This window comes from Lithobates pipiens, unplaced genomic scaffold (genome assembly GCF_037356315.1).
Source record: "Lithobates pipiens isolate NorthernLeopardFrog02 unplaced genomic scaffold, aLitPip1_a1.2 Scaffold_22, whole genome shotgun sequence".
Taxonomy (NCBI): domain Eukaryota; kingdom Metazoa; phylum Chordata; class Amphibia; order Anura; family Ranidae; genus Lithobates; species Lithobates pipiens.
This window is the reverse complement of record NW_027507784.1, coordinates 83,912,556-83,928,041: the sequence shown is the minus strand read 5'-3', so window position 1 is coordinate 83,928,041 and position 15,486 is coordinate 83,912,556. Positions and strand designations below refer to the sequence as shown.

At 47.0% G+C, this 15,486-nt stretch overlaps 1 protein-coding gene across 12 annotated transcripts in view; it reads right to left on the bottom strand.

Moving 5' to 3' along the window:
- The window catches only part of R3HDM1 (R3H domain containing 1), a 231,167-nt gene extending 217,475 nt beyond the window's left edge, over positions 1-13,692 (bottom strand). For 3 of the 12 annotated variants that reach the window (XM_077447819.1, XM_077447824.1, XM_077447821.1), the window contains exon 1: positions 13,327-13,671. The gene's annotated coding sequence lies outside the window, so the exon portion shown is untranslated. Of the gene's footprint in view, positions 1-3,411; positions 3,434-13,326 lie in introns of those variants that run through there. The other 9 variants (XM_077447817.1, XM_077447826.1, XM_077447822.1 and 6 more) reach the window with 8 other exon arrangements.
- Between the last annotated feature and the right edge of the window lie 1,794 nt (positions 13,693-15,486).

The following is a 15,486-nucleotide window of genomic DNA, read 5'->3' as shown; positions in this document are numbered from 1 at the left end:
ACCACCCCCTCCCTTTAGAAAGTAAGCTCTACGAGCAGGGCCCTCTACATTGTCAAGCGCTGCGTAAACGGTTGGCGCTATATAAATTGTTGATGGGGAGCATCGGTGAGTTCACTGCTCCAAAGAAGCTGCTGGCAGGACTTTTTATGACGCCCTGCCAGCACACCGCTCCAGTGTGAAAGCCCTCGGCCTTTCACACTGGAGTGAAAGGAGACGCTTTTTTTCCGGTGTGATTTTTAGCACCTGAAAAAACGCTGGCAGTGTGAAACGGGTCATAGGGAGTTAATGTTCAGCATAGAAACCAGAGCATGTGCAGAATTGCCACCACAGCTGCAAAATCAATAGCTGAATTGGGGGCTTGGACAGGGGAGGGGGGGGGAGGGGGGGGCAGAGAGATGTAGAGCAGCAGGACTGAACCAGGTTATTTTGCAGGATACAGAAAACGAATCTCATAGCGACTGAGTATGAACAGTGTGTTAGGCTCAGTTCACACTGGGGCGACTTAGTTGCCCGACAAGTCATGATTCATTCAGTGCAATGAGATCATTATGAATCAGAACAAAGCAAGTCGTGCCAACTTAGAAAAAGGTTCCTGTACTACTTGGGGGCAACTAAGGAGTGGCTTGTGTTGACTTATTTTAACCGGTTCACGACCAGCGCAAGCCGATGTACGTCGGCAGAATGGCACAGGCAGGCATATTGGCGTACAGATACGTCCAATCTCTAATGCCACCCTGCCATCGCTGGTCGGGACCCCGCTGAGTCTGGTCACGGGTCCCGTGGACTCGATCGCCGCGGGCATACCGGCGATCGTCTCACGGGGCGGCTGAACGGAGAGATGCCGTTGTAAACAGCATCTCACCGTTCTGCCTAGCAACTAGTGATGCTGATCTCTGCTCCATGTGATTGGAGCAGAGATCAGTGTTCACTAAATGAAAGCCCAGCCCCCAACAGTTAGCAACACACCCCTAGGAACACTTAACCCCTACACTACCACCCACTGGTTAACCCCTTCACTGCCAGTGTCATTTACACAGGAATCACTGCATTTATATAGCAGCGATTGCTGTATAAATGACAATGGTCCCAAAAAAAGTGTCAAAAATGTCTGATGTATCCGCCATAATGTCGCAGTCACAATAAAAAAATTCAAATAAATAGCTGATCGCCGCCATTACTAGTAAAATAAAAAAACAAAAAAAAAAAAAAAGGCCATAAAACTATCCCCTATTTTGTAAACGCTATAACTTTTGCACAAACCAATCAATCGCTTATTGCGATTTTTTTTATACCAAAAATATGTAGAAGAATATGTATCGGCATTAACTGAGGGAAAAAAAATATTTTTTTATATATTTTTGGGGGGATATTTAAGAAAAGGTAAAAAATAATGCGTTTTTTTCAAAATTGTCGCTCTATTTTTGTTTTAGCGCAAAAAATAAAAACCGCAGGGATGATCAAATACCACCAAAAGAAAGCTCTATTTGTGGGGAAAAAAAGGACGTCAATTTTGTTTGGGAGCCATGTCGCACGACTGCGCAATTGTCAGTTAAAGCGACGCAGTGCCGAATCGCAAAAAGAGGTCTGGTCTTTGACCAGCAAAATGGTCCGGGAATGAAGAGGTTAAAGAAGTTGTTTGCAAGCTGCAATGAATGGGGCGGCATCAGTGTCAGGAGACTTTGAAGCCAACCCAGTGTGAACCGAGACCAATACACCATTTATTCATAGTTTATTTTATTTTTTGTGGGTTTAGTGACAAATCTAGCTATTGTTACATTGTATTTTAAGCATTACCTTCCTCTGTATGTGTTGCTTTATTTCTACAATACAAAAAGTATTTAGAAACAAAAAGTTACTAGTTATTAAGAATTGTTTGCAGTCATTTGCTGAAGATAAAGGAACCATTGGGGTATTTAAAAATGGTTGCAAACCCAGGAAAAAAATAAATAAAATAAAACACACCACACACAACACACACACTGCAAAGGCATTATGAACTACTTACCTTAGATTGAAGCTGTTGCAGTGGTCCCCGTACAACGCTGTGAACGGCAACAAGTCTCCCGGAGTAATTTCCGTGTTCGCGGGCTTCAGCACTGTGATTGGCCGGAGCCGCAATAATGACACTCCTGTGCATTTGCACAGGAGCCGCCTGTGACCGCACAGTTATTGAAAAAAATAAAAATAAACAACGGCACGAACGAGCCATGCACATGTACCAATAACGTTGGCACATGTAGATAAAGTGCATATCTCCTAAACTGTGCAAGTTTAGGAGATATTCACAGTACCGACAGGTAAGCCTTATTATAGGCATACCTGTAGGTATAGGTGGTAGTACAGGCCTTCCTCCAGCCAAACGCATGTTAGGGAGGGGCAAAAAAATAAAATAAAAAATAAAAAAATGTAAATGCTGAACTCTCAAAACGCGCAACTGCAATGCTGCTGTGTGATCCAACACCAAATAGAAAAAAAATAAAATAAAAAAAAACAATTTTGCCTCATCTATGCATTGGGGAGGCTGCACTGGAAATTGCCCCAACATAGCTCAACAAGTCCTTGTACAAGGCAGAACTTGTATAAACAAGCCCCAATGAAAGTGGAACAATCAATGGATCCAACGACAGGATAAGCAGTATATTATTATTATGCACGATTTATATAGCGCCAACAGTTTACGCATCGCTTTACAATGAAGAGGGGATAGCACAATTACTGTACAATACAGAAGGGCCCGGCTCATAGAGCTTACATTCTAAGGGAGGAGGTGGTACAAAAACTACTACTACATCAGGGCCCCCTCCCCCCCCCCCAACACGCGTGTACTGAATTGTATTGCAATTGTACCTTTAATAAGTGCTTTGCAAACTGTTGGCACTATATAAATACGGTATTAAAACAATCGTTTTATGCAAGCAACGTTACCAGCAGTTTTTCTTGAAACCATGTATTATTATTAAAGAAACATTAAATGCAGGATTCAAGAAAAACAAAAAATGATGATCATGTTGAGAGAAAGCATGAATTTATTATTATTTTCCTTTTTTTTTTTTTTTTTAATACAGGATTTATATACTGTCAACAGTTGGCACAGGGCTTTACACCATGGAGGGCAGACAGTACAGTTCGAATACAATTTAATACAGGAGGAAATCAGAGGGCCTTGCTCGCTAGAGCGTACAATCTAGAAAACGTACAAGATTTGTACTTTTTCCGATTTATCTAGCCACAATAGACGCACTTTCCAGAACCTACAGGACCCCCTAACCAGGCACTTTAATACTAAAACAGTTTAATGATTTGAGAAACAACCCAAGTACATAAAAAGTATTCCTCCAACCCACTCCTCTAACATCCTATAGAAAAGCTCCTTTTGTGCATCAAGTACTGACTAGAAAGAGTTAAGTGTACCTGTAAACTGGGACCTCAGAATAGCTGAACATATGTTGACCTGAACACATTACAGCCGGTTCCTCGCTGTGACTCAGACCTTCCACGCTGCATCCAGTATAGAGGTGGCGCTGCACTGCAAGCTCTCTTCTCTTTCATCACAAAACGGGCTCCAGTGAAGTGGTCAGTGCCCATGTGAAGACAGGCAGCACTACAGCTGAAGGCAGGCCTACACTGAAACCTAAAGATCCTGCACGCTCTTACACCCGTGCAAAGCACAATAGGGCGTTATTAACACAAAACCAGCGAAGAAAGAGCCAGCAGCATGTTATTCATTCCACGGCCCTTCTAGAAAAGCTTTGTCAGTGGCACCAGGTACACAACAGGGCATTGTCTCTTGACAGCTGACCCGAGATTACCCAAATATAGGCTTGGAACACGCGCCTTCCACAATTAAAAAAAAAAAAAAAAGGTATAGGAGGCAGCTCATGAGCCAAGTTTTTCGCTCGGCTTTTCTGCTCCTAAAAACAACGCAAGTCTTTTTAGCATTAAGTAATGTGTTATTTGTGAAACCGGTTCCATGACAGCGACAGGCTCTGGTGGCAGAGGCCTGCGAGCAGCAGCATCCTTTTATATGCAAGTCATCCCAGCAACTTAATTTAGGAGTCATACGGAGTCTATGAAAGAAGGGGAGGGAGAGGGCAGCATCAAGAACAAAAAAATGGATCACAGGGCATGCATGCGCTGGTAGGCAAGAAGCTGGTCCCTGATAAACACTTCGGAAAACAGAGGAGACATTTTTTTCCAAAGGTCCCACCCTTGCAGGAGCAGCACTGAACACATCAATGCCTCCTCAATTACTTGAAATAAAATGTAACTCTTGGCTCCCTGAATCATATTTTTGCTCTGGACCCTAAGAAATCACATGACTACCAATTCCCCGCACCCACCCACTAAGAAAATGATAAGGTGGATCTGGAGCAGCCACGATCAACCATGGTTTTGTGGAACTCTAGGATTACTCCAGAGGTTTCTGAAGGTTCCTTGAGCTGCGACAGGTTGACCTCCTATAGAATAGTGCCTGAATAGTTCTAGGGGAAGGCGCACTGACCTAGTGCATTACCATAAAACAGCTTTATTTAAAATTAACTCAAATAGCAAAATGGCTACTCACAAACGAGTATTGATCAAAGGCAAAATCAATACAAATAGATCCATCGCACCAAACATTTGGCGAATCCAGACCAGATGTCTGAGGAATTGGTAAATACCTCTACGGAAATGGCTAACGCGTTTCGGGAGTAACCCCCTTTCTTCAGAGCCAAAAAGGGCAATGGTCTCTCGCTGGAGGCTACATACATACATACATACATATATATAAGCCTCTAAACCCATGTGGTCGGAAAGGTCATGAAGCTCCACCCAAAAAAAAAAAAAAAAAAAAACATTCACATATAGGGAAACATTTTCTAGTAAACACCTCCATGTAAAAGAGGAGGCGACTACAAGTGTCCCCTCTTTTACAAAAACACACGCGTGTGCACACACACACACGTGTGTGGGTGTACATATGCACATAGTTGACTCTAATTTACTTATTATGCACCCATCTGTATACTCGTGCGGGAAAGAGGGACAAGGCTTTACCTTATTTTATTCATTGATATAGGAAAACCGCACCTCTATGTACAGGGAGGAGGTACTCGTAGATCGCTCTCATGCAGGCTGGAGCGCACCTGGTCCCGTATAACAGGAAGTACAGGCGGATATGCGTTCCACCCGCAACTTCCGGGTGCCCCAGCGTGGACACTTCCGCTCAGGCGCACATCGAGGACGTCCAAGCACAGGCGTCCATCGGCATGTCCTGCTCCACTCACGCTCCCACGTCTAACCTGACAGCTGGAGCGCAAACTGGAGCCAGGAACCAGAAGCACAGGTGGAGAAGAACCCGCCCACAACTTTAGGCTACCAGACACAGGCTCTCCGCCCGTGCTTCCGGTTCCTTTTTGGCTCTGAATAAAGGGGGTCACTCCCGAAACGCGTTAGCCATTTCCGTAGAGGTATTTACCAATTCCTCGGACATCTGGTCTGGATTCGCCAAACGTTTGGTGCGATGGATCTATTTGTATTGATTTTGCCTTTGATCAATACTCGTTTGCGATAGCCATTTTGCTATTTGATTTAATTTTAAATAAAGCTGTTTTATGGTAATGCACTAGGTCAGTGCGCCTTCCCCTCTTTTGTATTTTTTTTTTCTCTCTAGTATTTGAACACCCAATGTTCTAAAGGAGGGCTGCAAGACCTAGTGACTACACCATTTCAAACTGTATATATCACATTTCAAAGACCAAGAAACCAGAGCGCAGGAGAATTTGCTGTTTTTGAAGAGTTCTAGGCCCATGCTACCTGGTGGCCAGTGGCTTGATACCAATAATCTTTTTAGCTATAGTTAAATTCTAACCACCTACACAAGAGGCCATTCTGCGTCCCCCTCCCCCCCCCCGGCCACCAATGCAGCCCAGGCACCATTCTACCCCCTTAAGCCACCAATGACAGGGGGCGGGACACAACTCCTGCCCCCCCCCACAGCTGCCAATGCCATGGTGAGCACCATTCTTATCCACCATGGCACGGGGGACCCAATTCTTTTCCCGGCTGCCAACACAAGGATGGGCCCATTCTTGCCCCCGAACGCCAAGGCAAAGAGCATTCTTCCCACTGAGCGCCAACATAGGAGGCATTTTGTTTGCACACCGACGCCTGAAGAATTGGTTTTTGCAGAAATTCCAAGACCTGAAAATATCTTCAAGGACTCCTCTGAGGTTAAAAAGGTTGAGAAAGGCTGCTCTAGACAACATACATCATTACTGTGACATCTGTTGACAATTTTTCAGCAGCAAAGAAGGAAAAAAATAAATAAAATAAAGCAGCCAGTGGGGTCCTTATTAGAGGGAATGACCACCAAGAATACAACATATTAGTCGTCATTCAGAACTTTAATGTGCCCTATTTAAAAAGGGTCTTATAGCTCCAAACAGAATAGAGCATAGATCATTTTCAACTATAAATACATACACAGAGATTTAAAACTTTTTGTTGCTTGGGGTGACTTGGGAATCCCTCCACCCAGGGAGAGCCCTTCCTGTCAACCGAGTTTTAAAGCCGTAGTAAAGCCCGCTTTGTGATGACTTACCTACAGGAAAGCCAAAAAATAAATAAAAAAAAAAAAAGGCTATAATAAGACTCATCAGTAGGCGACATGAATATCTCCCTAAACGTCCACCATTTAGCAGATATCTCCCACCCCCCCCCCCCCCCCCCCCCCGGATTCAGCTAGTGACATCACCAACACACATGCACTCTAAAGGTCTGGCATACCTTGCCAGAATTTCAGAGCTTTGTGCCAAAACCAAGGGCTTCCGCACACATGTGTGGGAGTGACATCATCGCAGCTCTGGCCAATCACACAACCAGAGCCTGCAAACCCGGAAGAAAGACCAGGGAAAGATGACAACCCTCAGCAGTGACAGAGCGCTGCAGGAGGGCTTTGTTCCAAGGCAAGCATTTCATAATGTGCTAGTATGTGATGCATACTAGCACATTATGCAACTGCCTTACAGTTTTGTTTTATTTTTCTTAACCAGCTGCAGTTTATAACCGCTTTAACTACGCACGTCATGAGAAAATAAAATGTAGGTCGGTACTGCTGGCCTCTCCTGAAAATATTAGTAGCCTGGCTTTATGCTGAAGCATGGACTTAAATTCTTTCTAAATTGCCAACCTGGAGAAAGTATAGAGATACGAAATTCTGATACTTCTCTAACAGTTATAACATACACGTTCAGGATCTGGAATTCTGACAGTTATTAATAGCATGTGTTCTGGGTCTGTGACTCAAAAGTATAAAAAACAGCCCACACACAATGAATGGACAGCAAGCATTTTCTAAAGAGGACAGCAATGGCAGCCCCCATACTTGACTTATTACAGGTGTACTTTAAGATGTAAAGTTAAAACTATTAAAAAAAGATGAAATATTTTCCCCTAGTTACAAACGACTCCTACTTACAAAACGGGGGGGGGGGGGGGGGGGGGGGACAACAGGAAGCGAATAGAAATCTACCCCCAGGAAGGGAAATTCACTCCTGTAATGCCACGTACACAGGATCGGGATTCTCGTCGGAAAAAGCTCTGATGGTTTTCCCGACGGAATTCGGCTCAAGCCGTCTTGCCTACACACGGTCACATCAAATTCCAATTGTTTAGAACGCAGTGACGTACAACATGTACGACGGGACTAGAAAAAGGAAGTTCAATAGCCAATATCTTCTGTCTCGTAGTTGAATCATGCGTGATTTTTGGTGTGTCAGAATTGCATACACACAATCGGAATTACTGATAGAACATGCTATCAATTTTTGGCTGGCGGAAATTCGGACAGCTAAATTCCAATGGAGCACACACACGGTCGCATTTCCGATGAAAAGCTCTCATCTGTCTTTCTGGCCGGAATTTCGATCGCGTGTACGCGGCATAAGAGTTATTATGGGAAAAAGGTACATCCACTGAAGATTTATCACTCAGGCTTGTTTCAACAACCAAAAATTTTCAAAAACCTATTGACATTGGGACAGAAAGTGAGGTGAAATCTTCTCAACAGGGGCAAAGACAGCAAAAGAAAAAACACTACAGGGGTGATAACCCTTCCCTATGATATCCAAAAAGCTTAAAAATTGTTTTTTGGCTGGAGCTACACTTAAAAAAAATATTTACCTTTTCCGACTTACAGATTCAACATAAGAACAAACCTACAGACCCAAACTTGTTTGTAACCCAGGGACCGCCTGTATGTCTGTGTAGTTAGCTACAAGCCATTGGAGCTGGACAGTCCCAACGCAACAATCACATTGAAAAGCAGGGCTATAAATAGGTCAATAAGGTGAATGTTCTAGCTCAGGGATATGCAATTAGCGGACCTCCAGCTGTTGCAAAACTACAAGTCCCATCATGCCTCTGGGTGTCATGCTTGTGGCTGTCAGAGTCTTGCTATGCCTCATAGGACTTGTAGTTCTGCAACAGCTGGAGGTCCGCTAATTGCATATCCCTGTTCTAGCTCCTTGGTTCCCAACCTGCAGCCCTGTCTAACTCCGGAAAAATGCCCCAAGTCTCCAACAACTCCTATAGCATGTTTTCTTTGGTCTTTGATCATCTCATGTCCCATGCGAGTAGTTTCTATGTCCTCTAGCATGTTAAATAGATTATTATGTGTGGCCCTTTGGTGATGTCATGAGCAATACTTGAGGCCCCTAATATAAAGATAATTGACCACCACTGGTCTAGTGCGTTCTGCCTTGGCACATGAACTTGAAGTGACAACATTGCACCTTAACAGACTCATGCTAAAGCATTGTCGTCACCCTAAGACAGCCAGCTTTTCTCAACCAGGGTTCCTCCAGAGGTTGCTAGAGGTTCCTTGAGCTCAATTCTTGAGGGTTGATTGTCCTCCCATCTGCTGGTGCGTGCCTGCATAGTTCCCGGGCCAACACCACTTGACAAAGGTAGCGGCATGATACCACCTTATGTTTTTAGCGGTCTGTAATGGTGACATTGTGACCACCATCATAAGAGTTGACTTCTTCCTACTGACCATCGACATAAGCAATATTTTTCTCATAGGACTTCCAATTAATACATTTTAGAAAGGGTTTAAGACCTGAAAATCATTTTAGGGATTCCCGTGGGGTAAAAATCTTGAGAAAGACTGCTCCAAGAGCTAAAGTTCCAGGGAAAGAGATACTGGTAGAATCAACAGGACCAAAACAGAAACCGCCATCGAAAAAAAATAAACACTGACAAAGAGGTAAGGAATGGTAAGCTATCACTGCTAAGTGGCCATTTAGATCTAGGCATGTGCGTGGAGGTGCAGTTTTTGTCGTTTTAGGCAGATGCGTTCTCAGACGTCAATGTTTCTGCAAAAAATATGTGCATTTGGGGTTTTTGTTTTCCCGTAAAGGGTGAACTTCGCCTTTAAAAGTAGAAGTCCATTCAAATCCTATCTAAAACGTAAACCTGCTCCCACCCCATTCTAACTCCTATACCAACCACACTGTAAAGGAAAGAGGTCTATACTTACCCAGTCTGAGGCACTCTTGTCCGGTCACATGATCTCTCCAGCGGCCGGCTTCAGGGAAGGAGGGAGAGTGGCGGCAATGGCTGGATTGCCTTTGCAGTGACATCACCCATAGGCTTACTATGGGACAACCATTATCAGCTGTCCCTCCTCTAAAGCCGGCACAGGGAGGCTATCATGTGAACGGACCTGAGAATAGATAGAAAACAGAATTCTTTCCTCTACAGGACAGTTAGATATAAGAATGGGGGGGTTGAGCAGGTTTTAGTTTAGACACAATTTTACTGGATTTCCATTTTGTATGCTTATGTGAAGGCCCAACAACAACTGCGCGCGCGCGCGCACACACACACACACACACACACACACACACACGGTAAGGAATATTCTCCTTCACTGTATGCACCTGGGTAAGGAAAAACATTGTACTACCTTCTGGGGCCCCTGAGGGCCATGTGATGAGTGTCAAAAGGGTCACAGCCCAGGTGCCAGGGCTTCAAGGACTCCAGATAATACAGGTATAGAGCGCTGCGCTGGACTTGTCACTTAATTCTGCCTTCTTGGATGACATTTGTGCAACTTTATACCTCCGCAACCCGCCCACCCTTCACAAATATAGGGGGTGGGGGGGTATTTTCTTTTGGGCTGCCCCGTGATTCTACATCATTCACCTAGTAAATGGATCATGCTGCTAGTGCCCATGGCGCCTCCTGGGATATGAGGGCCGAATGTCACCTCATTCACTCATAAAACACGGGGCGGACCTAGCAGCATGTCATCAAGAGGCACCAGGAGCCTCAAACATCACCCAATTTACTAATAGAAGAGGGGGCGTGCCTAGCCACGCATCAGCAAAAGGCACCCGGAGCCCCAAATGTAACCCCATTCACCAATATACCCTTTAAATAGTAAGCTCCAGGAGCTGTATGTGTGAGCATCTTGAAAACAAGGGAGAAGGAAAATAATAAAATTATTATTTTCCTTCTTTCCTGTTGTTGAGATGCTCACACATACAGAGGATCCAGCATTGTCCTATGTTGCAGCCCCTGCTAGGTCCCACGCCACCATGCTCCTTTGTCATAGGGAGGCTGTGCCGGCTCCTCTATTAGTGTATGGGCTGAGATTTGGGGCTCCTAGTGACATGCCGCTAGGTACGCCCCCTTATTCAAATGGTGACGTTTGGGGCTTCAGGCGCCTCCGGATGAAATGCCACTAGGCCCACCCCCCCTCTATTAGTGAATGGGGTGACGTTTGGGGCTTCTGATTTTATACAGACTAGGTCTGCTCACTCAAATTTTAGATTATTATTATTAGCCCTGATTCTAAATCATTCATCTAGTAGATGCCGCTAGTGGCCCTGGCGCCTCCTGGGATACGCGACATATCTCAGGAGGCACTGGGAGCTCTGAATGTCACCTCATTCACTAATAAAACAAGGGGTGGACCTAGCGTCATGTCATCGGGAGGCACCAGGAGCTCCAAACATCACCCAATTTACTAATAGAAGAGGGGGCGGGCCTAGCCGCGCATCCTCAAAAGGCACCAGGAGCCCCAAATGTAACCCCATTCACCATTTAGATTTTAAGCTCCACGAGCAGGGCCCTCCCATTACTTCTGTAATCGCTAGCCCCCCCTCTTCCTCCATTAGTGAATGGGGTGACATACCGCTAGGTCCGCCCCCTTCTATTAGTAAATGGGTTGGCGTTTGGAGCTTCTGGTGCCACCGGATGACATGCCGCTAGGGCCACCCCCTCCATTAGTGAGTGGGGTGACATTTGGGGCTTCCGATGTTTTCTGGTGATTTTACCGGCTAGGTCCGCCACCTCCTTTGTTAGTGAACGGGTTGACATTTGAGGCTCCTGGTGACATGCCGCTAAGTGCGCCACCTCCTCAGTTAGTGAATGGGGTGACATTCTGGGCTCCTGGTGACATGCCGCTAGAGCCGTCCCCCTCTTATTATTCCTCCTCTTTATAAAGCTTGCCCTTCCTCAGTTGGGAGGGTGGCAGTGATGTACACAGCGGGAGCTCCTCCTGCTACCACCACAAGGCCCCGATTCTCTCCTGAGCGTTGTGAAAACACATGAAAAACGTACATCGCTCTGGCAGTAGCCATTAATTCTTGGATATGTCACGTATCCCAGGAGGCACCAGGAGCTCTGAATGTCACCTCATTCACTAATAAAACACGGAGCGGACCTAGCGGCATGTCATCGGGAGGCACCAGGAGCCCCAAACATCGCCCCATTTACTAATAGAAGAGGGGGCGGGGCTACTTTTCACCCTTTCGATTGCAAGCTCCACGAGTAGGGCCCTCCCATTCCTTCTGTATGTGCCGCTAGCCCTCCCCCTCCCCCTCTATTAGTGAATGGGGCGACATGCCACTAGGGCCGCCCCCTTCTATTAGTAAATGTGTTGGAGTTTGGGGCTTCTGGTGCCTCCCGATGACATGCCGCTTAGCCCACCCCTCCTCTATTAGTGAGTGGGGTGACGTTTGGGGCCTCTGATGCTTTCTGATAATGTACTAGCTAGCTCTGCCCCCTCTTCTGTTAGTGAATGGGGTGACATTTGGGGCTCCTGGTGACATGCCGCTAGGTCTGCCCCCTTCTCTATCAATGAATGGGGTGACATTTAGGGCTCTTGGTGAAATGCCGCTAGGGCCGCCCCCTTCTATTAGTAAATGGGTTGGCATTTGGGGCTTCTGGTGCCTCCGGATGACATGCCGCTAGGGCCACCTCCTCCATTAGTGAATGAGGTGACATTTGGGGCTCCTGGTGACATGCCGCTAGTGCCGCCCCCTCCTCTATTAGTGAATGGGGTGACATTTGGGGCTCCTGGTGACATGCCGCTAGGTCTGCCCCCTTCTCCATCAATGAATGGGGTGACATTTAGGGCTCTTGGTGAAATGCCGCTAGGGCCGCCCCCTTCTATAAGTAAATGGGTTGGCATTCGGGGCTTCTGGTGCCTCCGGATGACATGCCGCTAGGGCCACCTCCTCCATTAGTGAATGAGGTGACATTTGGCGCTCCTGGTGACATGCCGCTAGTGCCGCCCCCTCCTCTATTAGTGAATGGGGTGACATTTGGGGCTCCTGGTGACATGCCGCTAGGTCTGCCCCCTTCTCTATCAATGAATGGGGTGACATTTAGGGCTCTTGGTGAAACGCCGCTAGGGCCGCCCCCTTCTATTAGTAAATGGGTTGGCATTTGGGGCTTCTGGTGCCTCCGAAAAATGCGATTTGCTCTTGCAGTAGCCATTAATTCTTAACGCCTCCCCCAAAAAACACGGCCAGCAGACACGCACTGTGTCGCACACGCTGAGCTCCTTTGCCACACATTCATTGGCCCCTAGGCTGGGGTGAAAGGCGCACATGTAAATAGGGGCCTGAATGATAATGGGGGATGTCAATTTGGGGTTACCATGGACACGGTCCCCCCCCCCCCCCATTCTGATGGATCTGCTGCCAATCACTGAGCATGACACAAAGAAAGGGGGCGGGGCCACAGTGTATTTATTCGTTCACATCAGACAGGTGTGGGGGGGCGCCCCACCAATCAGCACATGGCGTGCCAGTCCTCAGTCATCTCTCTAATCAGCCATTTTTAAAGGCCCCCCCCCCAATAGGGAGGCAGCTCTGTACACACCAGGCCCTCCATCATAGATCATCATGACTTAATACAAGACTCTGCTGCATAGGGGCCCCTGGGGGCCACAGGGTCCCTTTCCTTAAAGGACAACCCACAGTGAGAATACCCCCTCCCTCCCCCCCCCCCCTGGCAGTGTTATAGATGAATAAAAGCCACTCTTACCGGCTACCAGGCTGTCACAGAGGAGGAAGGGATGAGCTGCAGGGGAGCAGGGCCCGACGGAGGAGACAGAGGAGAACAGCTGCTAACGCCTCATTAAAAATTGGTAATTACAAATAAATAAATAAAAATAGATATAGGAGAAGGGAAGACAGGCTGAGAGAGAGAGCAATGGAGGGGGGGAGGAGGAGGAAGATATGAGGCGGGGACGCGCTGCGCGCACACCGAGCCCAGGCTTGAAGTGGTGGGGAGGAAAGGAAAGCGGGGGCGCGCCCCTGGTTATAGCGAGGACAGCGGCGCGCACACGCCTTTTAGAATTCACCCGTCCGTCCACAGCTGAAAAAAAAGGGGGGGGGAGCCCGGCTAGGCCAATCGGAGGCGCGGCGGGGCGGGGCGCTGAGGCCCGCTGTATCCGACCTATCAAGGTGCGGACAGGAACGAGGAAAGAGCTTTTTTTTTGACAGAACACCGGAGCCGCGGTGAAAGACGTCAGCCAATGGGAACGGGCGCGCTGATAAAGCCAATCCGGCGAGGGGGGGGGGGAGTTAGCCAATCTCCGTGTTGATAACATGAACGCAAGCCAATCACAGCTAGGGGAATATGGGAGCTGGCCAATGAGCGGGGCAGAAAGGAGCCTCCTCATGTTACAGTGAAGAGGGGGGTTATGTACAGACCGAGTAATGTGTCAGGACCATGTAAATAAACAGGAGACGGCCACTATGAGTCTCCTCACAGAGAACAACCAAAACTTCCTGTCAGCACCATTCATTATAACAATATATAGTAACAATCCTAATAAATGAATAATATTTACCAAAGAAAGCATTACTCTGGGAAGTACACATCGTGGTGAATGAACCTACCGGGCACTTTTACTCCCCTTCTTGCCCAGGCCAATTTTCAGCTTTCAGCACTATCCTCATATTGCATTTCTATCATTGTTTTTCACACAAATAGAGCTTTATTTTGGAGTCACAACTGGGGAACTGTTTTTTGTTGTTGTTTTGTTTTTTAATAACAAAAAACACCAAAAATTGTGAAATCCCCCCAAAACAAAACGTTTTTCTTAGTTTCTGTTATACAATTTTGCAAACCTGTAATTTTTCTCCTTCACTGATGGGCACTGGTGAGGCGGCACTGATAGGTAGCACTGATGATGAGGTGGCACTGACAGACAGCACTGATGAGGTGGCACTGATAGGCAGAACTGATGGGCACTGACAGACAGCACTGATGAGGTGGCACTGATAGGTATCACTGATGGGCACTGACAGGCAGAACTGATGGCCATTGACAGGCAACACTGATGAGGCTGCACTGATAGGTAGTACTGATGGGCACTGAAAGGCAGAACTGATGGCCCCTGATAGGCAGCACTGATGAGCTCGCACTGATGGGCACTGATAGGTAGCACTAATGAGGTGGCACTGATAGCCAGCACTGATGTGGTGGTACTGATAGGCAGCACTGATGTGCACTGATAGGCAGCACTGATGAGGTGGCATTGATAGGTAGCACTGATGATGAGGTGGCACTGATAGGCAGAACTGATGGGCACTGACATGCAGCACTGATGAGGTGGTACTGATAGGTAGCACTGATAGGCAGAACTGATGGGCACTGATAGGCAGAACTGATGGCCATTGACAGGCAGCACCGATGAGGCTGCACTGATAGGTAGCACTGATGGGCACTGAAAGGCAGAACTGATGGGCACTGAAAGGCAGCACTGATGAGGTGGCACTGATGGGCACTGATAGGTAGCACTGATGAGGTGGCACTGATAGCCAGCACTGATGTGGTGGTACTGATAGGCAGCACTGATGGGCACTGATAGGCAGCAATGATGAGGTGGCGCTGACAGGCAGCACAGATGAGGTGGTACTGATAGGCAGCACTGATGAGGTGGCACTGACAGGCAGCACTGATGAGATGACACTGATATGCAGCACTGATAGGTAGCACTGATGAGGTGGCACTGATGAGGAAACACTGGTGGACACTGATAGGCACTGATGAGCACCGATGAAGCGGCACTGGTGGGCACTGATGAGGCTGTACTGATAGGCAACACTCATAAGGAGACACTAATTGGCAGCACTGATGGGCACCGACTGGCAGCACTGATGGGCACTGTTGGGGCTGCACTGATCATCAGGACAT